Source organism: Acyrthosiphon pisum, chromosome A2 (genome assembly GCF_005508785.2).
Source record: "Acyrthosiphon pisum isolate AL4f chromosome A2, pea_aphid_22Mar2018_4r6ur, whole genome shotgun sequence".
Lineage (NCBI taxonomy): Eukaryota > Metazoa > Arthropoda > Insecta > Hemiptera > Aphididae > Acyrthosiphon > Acyrthosiphon pisum.
Genome location: NC_042495.1, coordinates 40719162 through 40725347, shown reverse-complemented (window position 1 = coordinate 40725347; position 6186 = coordinate 40719162). Strand labels below are relative to the sequence as shown.

The following is a 6186-nucleotide window of genomic DNA, read 5'->3' as shown; positions in this document are numbered from 1 at the left end:
TAATTAAGTATATAAGTAGGTATATTCAATTTTTACTTCAATATGCTTAGATGAGATTTTTATATAATTATACAATTACAAATTACAAATAAGTACCTACCTACCTAACTTAGAAATAATGTTCGCCTTAGATAATTTAGCTTAAAAATTAGAGTGAATCGACCTATTATGAAACTTGATGGTAAGAACAGTATCTGTGTTTTGTTGGAAGTTTTTTTACAATAATTCAGTTGTGAGCATTTTTTATTTACATTTATTATACAAGCAATAACTCACATAAAAATTGAATTATTATCGTAAAAAAAACTTTCAACAAAACACAGATAATGTTCTTACCATAAAGTTTCATAATAGGTCGATTCAATCAAATTTTTAAGTTAACGGCATAAAACGTGAATTTCTGAGCGTAAATTTGGTATATTACGCGTTTGTAAGACAAAGACAACACATGCGTCTTCTTAAGATTAATTATTATTGGAAAAATGAATGTTATAATAGTTTAATACTTCTTAATATAAATACTTAAATTTCCGTAAGCTAATCAATATAAATGTAAATCTTTACGCCAGGTATGTCCTACGCGAACGCGACAAACGCGGCGAAAAACAAAACAGCTTGATTTTCGCCGCGTTTGGAACAGCATGGTCAGAATATAATTTGTCCGCACTCGTCGCATTCACGTAGGACATACCTTCACTGTTTAATGTTTATTCATATTAATATTATTAGTTGTAACTTATAGACTTAAGGCTTAAAATGCTTAGATTAATATTAGCTGTATCACACTATCACCCGACTTCGTTATATCGGGTATCTCGATAATAGACGATACATTTTAACTAATCAATATTCATTAATCATTATAGTAGTCTAAAAGTTGCAACTACATTTTTTCGATGACGCAATTTATATATACTTAATTCAACTAGTCGTGGTATTCAAATAAAGTGATAGGCGTTTTTCATAAAACTTTCATGTATTTAATATAAATAGTTTTACATTTATGTAACAACATTTATATTAATTTTTAGTTTATAATTTCGGTCAGTCTTTATTTACGACAGAGACACAGAGTGCGTAATCAATTATATTATCTGTGCATCGTGCATGTACATTTTTCACAAACAGACAATATATTAAAGGTATATTTTAATTTTTAAACATAAAAACGGATTACAGTTGTGCTACTGAAATGACGAATAAAATCATGGCTTCTTAAACAACAGGATTTGTATCATACATTTTTAAAATACCTTTAACTTTTCAAAATTTAAATTTAAAAAAAAAACGATACGACTTGCCCTCAGAATATTGTCACAATTGAATTTTATTATAGGTGTTTTTACTCTAAAACCAAAATTGAGCAAGTTCAACTCAGACTGCGTAAACGCGTTTTGTCTATTCCGTACGTGTGTAATACGGAGACAATACTTGATGTCCAATGTCCATGTCCTCTTAATAATTGTAGTTTTAACTTTTATTACACTGAATAGTTAACGCGTCTCACAAATCGTATGTATAGCTCGTACAAAAATCATTATTAATTGAAGGGGTCAGTGGATAAATGTGTTAACTGACATTTTTTCAAAAATGCATTTTATTGCATGAATAAAGGTGTTATAATGCTATAAACATTATATCACTATTTGATAAGGTTTAATTTAGTAGTTACCAATAATAGTTATGGTTACCTACATGTTATAAGAAGAATTAATCATTAGTTGTAGTGGATAAACGTGTTAGTGTATGTTAACTTGAACAATTTCAAAAATGTTAGTTAACACCTTTATCCACTGACCCCTTCAATTATTTTGTAAATATATTGACTGTCAGAGAACACTATCGATAATGTGAGTAATGAGTATATCGATACTATCCGCGCTCTCATAAAAGGCGTGCGACGGTGACACCGTGTTGCGCAGCCAGCCGCCCAGACAGTTGGCAAGTGGGCAGTTCCAGTGGCAACAGTTCCGCTGCATGTCGGTTATCGCTATCAGTCGGCGTGTGCTCCGCAACACGACCACACTACCTGACAGCCAGTTGAAAATATTTTTGAAGCGAGACTGCCGTTATTTGCTCGAACGTCAGCAACTCTCCGGCGGGAAGGTCCTTACGTTCCACGGAATTATTTATGTTTTCGGTAAATATTATTTTTTCATTTAAAATGTTGCATTATTATACATATATTTTAAGGGGATTCGAATTTTAATTTTCTCTTCTTATTATTATTTTAGTATTGTCACGCGATTACATTACTTATGTAATATTATATAAAATACTTAGACCATCGGATATCCTAACAGATAATCCAATGTTTTTGAAGCGTAGGTACTTGTTATGGAGGTAAAATGACAACATTTATAGGATTATACACTTAACAATATATAACATAATACATTATAATCAAGAAAAATACATGAATAAGAAGTTACTAATTTTTTGTTTCAATATTTTTTAAAATTATTTTGAGAATAACACATAATGTTGGATTACATGCCATTATATACTTGTATGCCTCTAGTATAGTTATTTTTTGTAAGTTTAATAAATTATTAAATAAAATGTCACACAATATTGATGTTAGAGTTGTTAATATTCCAATAATAAATAATATACCTATAATAATATATGCTTATCAAATCTACAATATATTATCCAGTAGATATTTATTTGTTTTTACGTAACTTAGTATAATAACTATATATTAATTATAAATAATATATCAACATTTGTTGTCAAAAAACATAAATATTAAATATTTCTTTGTAACAAGCATAATTTAAATTCAGATTAACTGAGAAATTCACTATATTAAAATTACACTCTATTATTTTATGTACCCATTATTCATATATGTGGACGTATGTCTATTTTCGATGTGTGTATATTGTTAATTGTTATAGATACAGTTTAAAGCTGCTATAAATATTCGGAGGACATATATGTGGAAGATTCAACGACTATGTGAGGGCTGAAGAGTACATGTGTGGAAATAAGATGAGTGTGTAAGACTTGTGAAATATTATATAAAATACATAGAATATTCACACTTTTATAGATTGTGTACATTCAAATATCAGTACCCATGTTATAGGATGCCTACCTGAATGGTTAAACCAGCATTCATTGCGGCGTGTATTGCAGTAAGAAAACGTACGATAAGAGAATATCCAGTTGTAGCGTTTCTGAAAGCTTAGATATTACACTATGCCTAGATTATTTAAGTGGAAAAGGGAGGATAACAATCATTGCAGGTAATTGTGTGAATATCTTGTATATTATATAAAATACTTAAAATATCGGATATCCTCACTATTATAGATTGTATACACTTGGAAATCAGCACCAGAAGTACGGAACTCAGAGATTATTATTGCATTGTTGCGGCGTGCCATGTGGCCAGAACTCCAGAGGCGATCAACATTCAAATATAGGTAATTATGATTAATTTCTTCGTTAGATTTATCAATTTAATGAGTTTCTTGTATACATAATCGACGATTTTAATTATAATTATAGTATCAATGCATGCATAGGAAGAGATAACAACAAGTAACAACAACATGGAGATTTATTGTAGAGCGCACTTCAAGTCTGGTATCATCTGTAGCATGTTGAACAAGTCACAACTAAGATCATAGCTCACCAGATAACAATAATTTAGGCAGCTGAGTATTAGTTAATATTTATTGTATTTAGGGTTAATTTAATAAATATATGTGATATACATATTAGTGACACACTATAATATTATACAATCACTATCATTAAATACATATAATTCAATGTTTTTGAAAGTAGGTACAATATATATTGTTTTAAATAAATTTGTTCAGATATAATATCATTATAAAAAGTCATGTTCTGTCACAATATTTTCATCTGTTATTTTCTCTAAACCCTAACTTTACTGAACCCATAAATTTTAAATGATATATATTTTCACTAAAAAAAAAGCTAAATAAAATATTTATCCCCAAGGAGCGTCACGAGTGCCTGTCAAGAGTGACATGGTATTGAAAGGGAAATTAAATATAATAATGACAATGGCCATTATGGTTTCATTATATTAATATAATCAATTCAAAACAACAATTTCAATTTTAATTGAAAGTTATAAAATATTATTGTTAATAAATATGTTTGGTAGAACATTATACAATAGACAATATAAAACATAAAGGATATAGATAATATTAATACAATACTATTGAATGATTTAATTATATTAAAATAATATTCATGATGTAATTGTATGCCATTATAATATACTTAATACTTATACATATGCCTAAAATGCAGATAGTTAGGTACCTATTTTATTTAAATTTAATAGATTATAGAATAAAGTCATATAATCGACAAGCAAGTTGTTAAATATTTCAGTTGTACATTTTTTGCACTGTTTGTAATTTATTAGATCATTGGTCTAGTTTACAAACAAATTATAAAAAATAGTAATTTTATTACACCTAGAATACATTGTAAACAAAAATACGATAGTGTGTGACCCCACTATTACACTCTGGGGAACTAAAACTTCTTTCATAAGTATTGGGGCCACTGAAATTATAAGTGAATTAGGGAGAGAGTGAGAGACATCAATATAATAAAAATAAACGTGCACCCGTGCATAACTTGCAAAATAAATATATAAACAAACGTGTCGTTTCATTTTTAGTTACGATTTTTTTTCCACCCACACATCAAGAAAGAAGTTTTACTTAAAAAAAAAATATATATATTTTCTATTAATAATATATATCACATAAATGTTTTTTGCATTTTTAAAATAATTTATACAATAGTTTAACCTTGATTATAAATTTCAACCAAGTATATCATTTTCATTTTATAAGCAGTAATATAAAAAATTAAAATTACACTGTATTATATTTCTATGACGTATACGTCTGTTTTTCGTGAGTATAATTATTGTTGTAGATTTATAGCTGCTGTAAATATGTCGTCAGAAGTAAAAGTGTGATATTATTACACTATGCATAGAGTATTTGGATGGAAATGGGAGGATAACATCCTTACAGGTAATTGTGTGTATATTTTATGTAATATTATATAAAATACTTAGAATATCCTCGCTTTTATAGAATGCATACACATGGAAATCAGTACCAGAAGTAGAATTTGGTGATTGTTTTGACTCCAGCAAAGTATATTCTTGTACGTCATACGTGATCAGGAAGCAACCAACATTCAAATATTGGTAATTGTGTTTGAATTCTTTGTTACATTGCATGCGTCTTAAAGATTTAGAACGATTAAACATAATATGTGATACGTTCCTTATCTACATATACATAGAAATTTATAATTATCCACAGATTCTTACATAGAAAAAGATAATAACAAGAACATGGGGATTCGTGGCGGGGCACACTGCAGTTTGAAGATTGGGTGCACACAATAATTTGAAGACATACCTCAATGGCATCTTGAACAGGAACCCAATTGGGATTATAGTCCACTTGAGAACAAAAATTCAAACAGGTGATTTTTAGTTATTGTATGTTATATGAGGCTTGTTCGTTTTGAAAAAAAAGTGTACACTAATTAGTGTAGTGTCAGGGGACAGTGTAAGGGGTGTCATCAGAAATCTGTTTTTAAAACAAACGTTTTTGGTGTAGATCAATTAGCTGTAATACAGAATCAACTATATTCGCTGATAAGAAATGATAACAATCACCTACACCGGCTACACCTGCTCTTGTGTCAGTGTGAAGAAAGTGTACACCGATGTAACACTTTTTTAAAACAAACAGGGTGTACAACTACACTATTTCAAAACGAACGCTTTGGTGTACACTTATTGTGAAAAAGTGTACACTTTTTGTCAAAACGAACAAACCTATTAATTATGGCTCATTTAATAAATATATTTACATATTGGTGGTGCATAAAAAATTTAAAAATATAATATTTTGAAAAAATCTATGGAATTTTTTATCAATAATAGTTTTTTTTTTTAGAAATATTCTTTTTTGAAAGTTTTTTATCTACAAACTAACATTCACCATAAACACAATGCTAGAAAACATTATTTTAACATTGTTTTTTTGAAATTTAAAATTGGCAAGTTTGGTCTTTATAACACTTGAGAAACTCTTTGTTAAATTATGTATTAAGAGGACCAACGTTTGTTACCATAGTGATCTCTGTCATCCATTC

General features: G+C 28.6%; 2 long non-coding RNA genes across 3 annotated transcripts in view; both read left to right on the top strand.

The window, feature by feature from the left end:
• Positions 1-1431: 1431 nt before the first annotated feature.
• LOC100576003 lies at positions 1432-3546 on the top strand. 2 transcript variants are annotated; one of them, XR_510729.3, is made up of 5 exons: positions 1432-2140; positions 2904-3005; positions 3095-3254; positions 3322-3434; positions 3520-3546. It is a non-coding gene; the product is annotated as an uncharacterized LOC100576003 (long non-coding RNA). The 2 variants fall into 2 exon arrangements; XR_510728.3 differs by having other exon boundaries at positions 1436-2140; positions 3081-3254.
• A 1268-nt stretch (positions 3547-4814) lies between these two features.
• Positions 4815-6186, top strand: part of LOC103309439 — a 3641-nt gene continuing 2269 nt past the window's right edge. The window contains exons 1-3 of the long non-coding RNA XR_510730.3: positions 4815-5045; positions 5109-5224; positions 5343-5508. This is a non-coding gene — a long non-coding RNA (uncharacterized LOC103309439). The remainder of the gene's footprint in view (positions 5046-5108; positions 5225-5342; positions 5509-6186) is intronic.